The following is a 6062-nucleotide window of genomic DNA, read 5'->3' as shown; positions in this document are numbered from 1 at the left end:
ACTAATTTACCAGTCCTTTAGACAGCAACCCGAATGTGGACCAACGACAGCCTTCCCCGCTTCGCTCAAGGTCCCTTCTACAACCTCCAGGCAGCACCAAAAGCTGGCTTCTTAGTTTCCAAACATTCAGACTCTTCACAATCCCTGATGCACTGTTCTTCTCTCCATTTTAGTGTCTTCCTGTTTACGTTCACTAGTGCGCTAGGGCGCACCTCAAGCACTGGTGCAAGGCAGGGTTACAACACTACCCCCACCTTAGTCTTTTCGTCCCGAAAAGAAATATGTTCACGGTTGATCAATGTAGGTGGAGGTCGGTCAGTGGGAGTCACAGATTGCATGGAGCGTGCTCCCCACAAAGTGATCCACACTGCTCTCTGCAGGTGCCGTTTTCTCCTTCTCCAGTTGACCAAGTTTCTTTCGACACGATGTCGCAAACGTGGCCTCTCCATCCTGACGGTTGTTGCTGGCGTCAGCCACCTGACACATCGAGTGGTAGTGACAGCTCTTGTTGTTGTTAATGAAGTTGATTCAGAACTGCGCTTCATCAGACCCTTTCTAAGGATGACTTGTGAAAGAGCTGTAGACCCACAAGAAGCCACGCTGTTTAACAAACTGTCAGCCTCAGCCGTCTCAGGGAGAATTGTCTGTAAGGCACCTTTACAACGTTTCAGGTGCAAAAGTCCATCAGCTGCAGGGTTCTTCTGACCACCTTCAGAGCCTCTCTCGCTGGTGAAAACAGAAGTATCGAAGTCCACTGGTTTCAGACCCTGTTGATGGGTTTCTTGACATTTGCACTCCCTTCGTGAAGCACCGCATGTACAGTTGCTGCTTACCGCCTGAATGCAACAATCAAAATTCAAGTTCCCCTCGTAGGTACTGGCAGATCGACAGGGGTCCTTAAGGTCCAAAATGACAGGCTCTAACGCAGGCTCAAAGTTTTCCTGCTCCGTCAAGGTCGTTGTTGCACTCAAAGCTGGTACAGCAAAAGTTTCAGTCGCGTAGCAGACTTCGTCTATTGCTTCGACTGTCTCTTTCTGTTAATCTTTGTGCTTCTTGTTAAGATTGACGCATTCTTTGTAACTATCAGTACAGCCACAGTCTTGAATGAGTAACGGTTCATTGTTGTTGAATGATGTTAGACTCCTCTCTCTTACAGGATTGATCTGGCCTTGCACGTTACGTATCAGTTTGTCCATAGAATGATTCATCGAATCCTGGAAGGTACAAAGTTCACTTAATCAGTTCTGCATGGTGTTCAGCACCTCACCAATATCTGGTTCTATCTCAAACAGGTATATTTATGGATCCTCCCCTTCATCAACAAGAGCCTGCCAAAGACTGGCTCTCATTTTTTCTTTGGCACAGAAGATCCTCAGCTCCCTGGCTCGGAGCTCCTCTTTTAACTGTTTACAGCTAAGTTCATCTAGCTTCCTCAGCGTTGTCATTGTTTCCTTTCGCTGAGCAGCCTAAATCCCACTTCTGACACCAATTGTTGTAACTCTTGGGTAGGCACTCAACGTAAAGGCAGGCAACACAACACAGTGTAACAGGAAATAAAGACAGGTGTTTATTCACTAGGACAAACACATAGCATCCTTCAGCTTCCTCAGAGTCTTTCTACTAATTTACCAGTCCTTTAGACAGCAACCCGAATGTGGACCAACGACAGCCTTCCCCGCTTCGCTCAAGGTCCCTTCTACAACCTCCAGGCAGCACCAAAAGCTGGCTTCTTAGTTTCCAAACATTCACAATCCCTGATGCACTGTTCTTCTCTCCATTCTAGTGTCTTCCTGTTTACGTTCACTAGTGCGCTAGTGCGCACCTAAAGCACTGGTGCAAGGCAGGGTTACAACAATATATTGTGAATTGTGAGCTATAATCTAAAAAATTTTAATACAATAGAAAAATATCAGTATGAGTAAAGGTTGGAAAAAGGTTCGAAATTGTTACTCTTATAATGAAAATTTCGTATGAGTTCTAAATTTTCCAAAACGAAGTCCTTCTTAAAATAACTATGATAAATCGTTTTCAATGACATCAACTCTGTCGCCATATTTGACTATTCTGTTATAAAACGTCATGTTTTCGTCTGGAAAGGGGATTGGGCGGTAGAGTAAAAACGATTAATTCTCGCTCCTTTTTATAATTTCTGCTAATGATTGCATTTGGCATTAAAGAATAGGGGGTGGGGCGACTCGATATAAGAATTTAATTCATAGCAAATATAAATTATATAATTTTTTAACTTTTGTAATTTCTTAACTAAAATACAAAAAATAAAGAAGTATTGGTTTGTCCGATAGGCGGAAGGCGATCGCATGTATCGCCCCTGCGGCACTTCCAACTGGTAGGCCTACAACCCATTTTCAGAGGGCTAGAGTGGGGAGGGCAGTAGTAGCAATCGCCTTCCCCCCCCCCCCCCATTTCAACGAATCGGCTAAGATACAAGAAGTGTAGCGACATAATATAAAAATTATATAGTAATTCAACTAATTTTGTTTACAAATTATGATTTAGGTGTGAAGGGCAGTAGATGTATTTACACTTAATTTACCCCACCCAATCGGCTAACAGGGAAACATCGGTTTAAATACCAGTATCAAGTTTTAATTACATAGATACTTAATTGATTCTGTTAACAAGCTATGATTTCTACAAATATATAAGACCGCCCACACCACTCGAAAGTTTATGGTGGGGGGGGGGGATTGATGCCATCGCCACATCCCCATCCCACCAAATCGGCCAACATACTAGAAGGGGGACGAAATAATCTAAAAATAGGTTGAAATATAAATAATTAGTATACATGTATAATATTAACATAACTAATAAATTCGTGTGATTTCTTTACTAAAATTCGTCCGCCCTCCCTTCGGGGGGGGGGGGGGAGAGTCGGCCGAGTAGGGGGGGGGGGCGTAAAGATATTATAGATCTAGATCAGTGATTCCCAAAGTGGTCCATATAGACCCCCAGGGGTCTACGAAGACCTCCAAGGGGTCTACGAAAGTAAAAAAATAAATTGGGGGTCTATGAGATGTCCACGGGGGTCTACGTTAATAGATTTCATTATAGCAGGTCGTAACTTAATTTTCACATTCTATTAATGTAATTATTTCATACACTAATATATGATCTGTACCCGAGTTAATCCTTTCAATATTTATCCTGCTATTGAAACGAAACATTGTTGTATTCAATTTCAATACTTATTTAAATAGCTTAATTTTGTCTACATGTAACTAATATTTCAAAAAAAAAAAAAAGAAATGTAGACTGTACAGCGTTAATTATTTAAAATTGGGATTCATTCCTTCCTTGTCAAACACGCAGTTGCCTAAGTGACTCTTTTATGACGATATGACACCAGTTACGCTGGAGGATCATCTGAGACAATGCCACCCTGACAAAAATTAAGATTTGAACAACTTTCAAACACTCAAAGTTCAGAATTGACCCACAAAATCTCTGTTCGACATCATTTAGAGAAGATTTTGGTTTGTGAGCGTCTTTCAAGATTTCTTTACTTATAGCAAAATACGGAAAACAGCAAAGGTCAAACATTGTTATTACCTTTTTACAAAAACCTACATCTGTTACTATTAAAAGAATTTCTTTAAGCGACAATACAGTTTAAGGTCGCTTCGGTGGCATGAGTTATAAAATTAAAACCTTCTTATGTAAATCTTTGCAAAAGATATAAATACAGTTTGGTCTGACAAGGTGTAGCGCTGTGTGCTACAAACTTTCTAATGGTCACCATCTTATCTCATCTCGTCTCGTCTATGCCTGTGGTCCTTTCTGGGCATAGACCACCGCCCACCAACCAGCTTTCTCCAGGCAACTCGGTTCTAGGCGAGATTCTCCAACTGTCTCCACGTCTTGCCCATCTGCTTGGCATCTGCTTCCAAATCGCGGTGCCATGGTAAAGCTCAAGCAGCCTTCCATTAGCTAAAGAACACCTGGGGATCTAGGGAAAAAAGCACGACCACCACGATTAGGCTCTTTAACACCATTGTTAAGCCGATACTACTTTATGGAGCAGAGACCTGGAGAACCACCATCACCACCATGAAACAATCCAGGTATTCATCAATAGCTGCCTGAGGAAGATTCTTATAATCCGCTGGCCAGACAAGTTCTCGAATGAGGAACAGTGGCAAAGAACAAAGCAGCAGTCCATTGAAGTAGATATCCTTCAGAGACGCTGGAAATGGATAGGTCACACCCTTTGCCAGCCTGCATCCAGCATACTGTGGCAAGCCCTAGCCTGGAACCCACAAGGAAAGAAGAAGAGGGGACGGCCCAGGGATACATGGCGCTAATGGTCACCGTCTCCTTATATTTCCTTAAGGTTGACCGACGAGACCTGGTTTAGGCTCCAGTTACTCGCCTTCGCCCCTCTCCTGTTAATAAAAACAGTTCCGCAGATTTAATATTTGAGCCACACGTGAGAGATCAAGAAATACACGAGAAACTGCTCTTTGCGAAACCTTTTACAATGATACTTAAGGCATATTCATTAATTAATTAATTAATATTTAATGTTAGAAAGACTAATTCATAGAAAAACAGATTTGTATATAAAACATTATTTCCGTAGTTGTGTAGTTTTAAATTACTATTTCACTCTTCAACGCACTACAGTTAGAAATTTGTTTAAAAAGAATGTTGATGAATTTGCAAAAATTTGCAAGTTGAGTAGGGGGTCTACAGAAAACCAGAAAACATGGCAGGGGGTCTACGAGACAAAAAAGTTTGGGAACCACTGATCTAGATCTATTTAAATGTCCGATTTAGAATGCATATCAATTACCTAAAACTTTAAGTGCTAAATTGAAGTAGGCTATATTCTCATTCGTTACAACTTCAACCAAAACTTGGAAATATAATAAAGTTAAATATATATGATAAATATAAAACACTAGTCGTCCGGCGGCGTAACATACGCCGCTATTTTGCAGGGCTGGCCATAGGCCACTGCGACCAATGCGACCGCATTGGGCCCCCGCACTTTCATAGGACCCGCGCAAATTCTAGGTGTATAAATTAATAAATTAAACCATTTTATAACCTACGCACGATAAAAAAACACGTCATTATGCAATACCCATGATCTATGTAGAAAACAGAATTCTTATGATATACTGTATGACTTCGCTACACGCAAGGCTCGTAAAGTAATTCTGTACGTTGTAATGAATGAATAAAATGCAAAGACAAATTTATTTTTTAATACAAACTCTTAATTTTCATTTATTATCCGAATCTCTACCCAAACGTGGCCCCACGAAATCTGTTTCGCATTAGGCCCCACAATAGTTAAGTCCTGTCCTGCCTTTTAGTGACGGGTGAATACAGAGTAGATTACTTGTTCTCTTTCCATTACTTCTTGGTCAGAATGGTTAAGTCCGGCCGTGCTATTTAGTGACGGGTGAATACTACTTGTTCTCCCCCACCCCCTCTTTTTTTTTTTCGCCTCTAAAATTACGTGGGGTAACTCTAGTTCGTCCGACTTGCAGAAATAAAAGAGTGATCTTTCCATTACTTGGTGTCCAAACACTTGAGCCATGAAGAGAATTATATATATAGATTGTATTGAGCTCTACATCAAGATCTCGGGGTCATGAGATACCTACAGTAATAACACTGCTTACAGTATCATGCAGTGGCGTACCTAAAGGGGTGCGGTCCTCACCGGGTTACATCCAAAAGGGAGTGATACTGCACCCAAGTGAGAAAAAAAAATCACTTTTTGCAAAATTAGACAATTTTTTAAAAATACTTGTCAGTGGCTAGATACATCATACATGAAAGTGATTATGCAAATTAATATATTTAGAACTATATTGCTTGTATTCTTTTCTGCTTCAATTAATATTGGTTGAAACTTCATCACAATGTTCACAACATTATATCACATTTTATATCACAAGCGAAGCGTTAAACTGTGCTTTCAGTTATGTACTAGCTGCATGGAAACGAACACTGCTTTAATTTAAAAAACTGTTTCATCAAAGCTATTAAAAAGCACCATCATATCAGGAGATCAACAAATAATC

This window comes from Biomphalaria glabrata, chromosome 3, assembly GCF_947242115.1.
Source record: "Biomphalaria glabrata chromosome 3, xgBioGlab47.1, whole genome shotgun sequence".
NCBI classification, from domain to species: Eukaryota; Metazoa; Mollusca; class Gastropoda; family Planorbidae; genus Biomphalaria; species Biomphalaria glabrata.
This window is presented reverse-complemented; position numbering follows the sequence as displayed.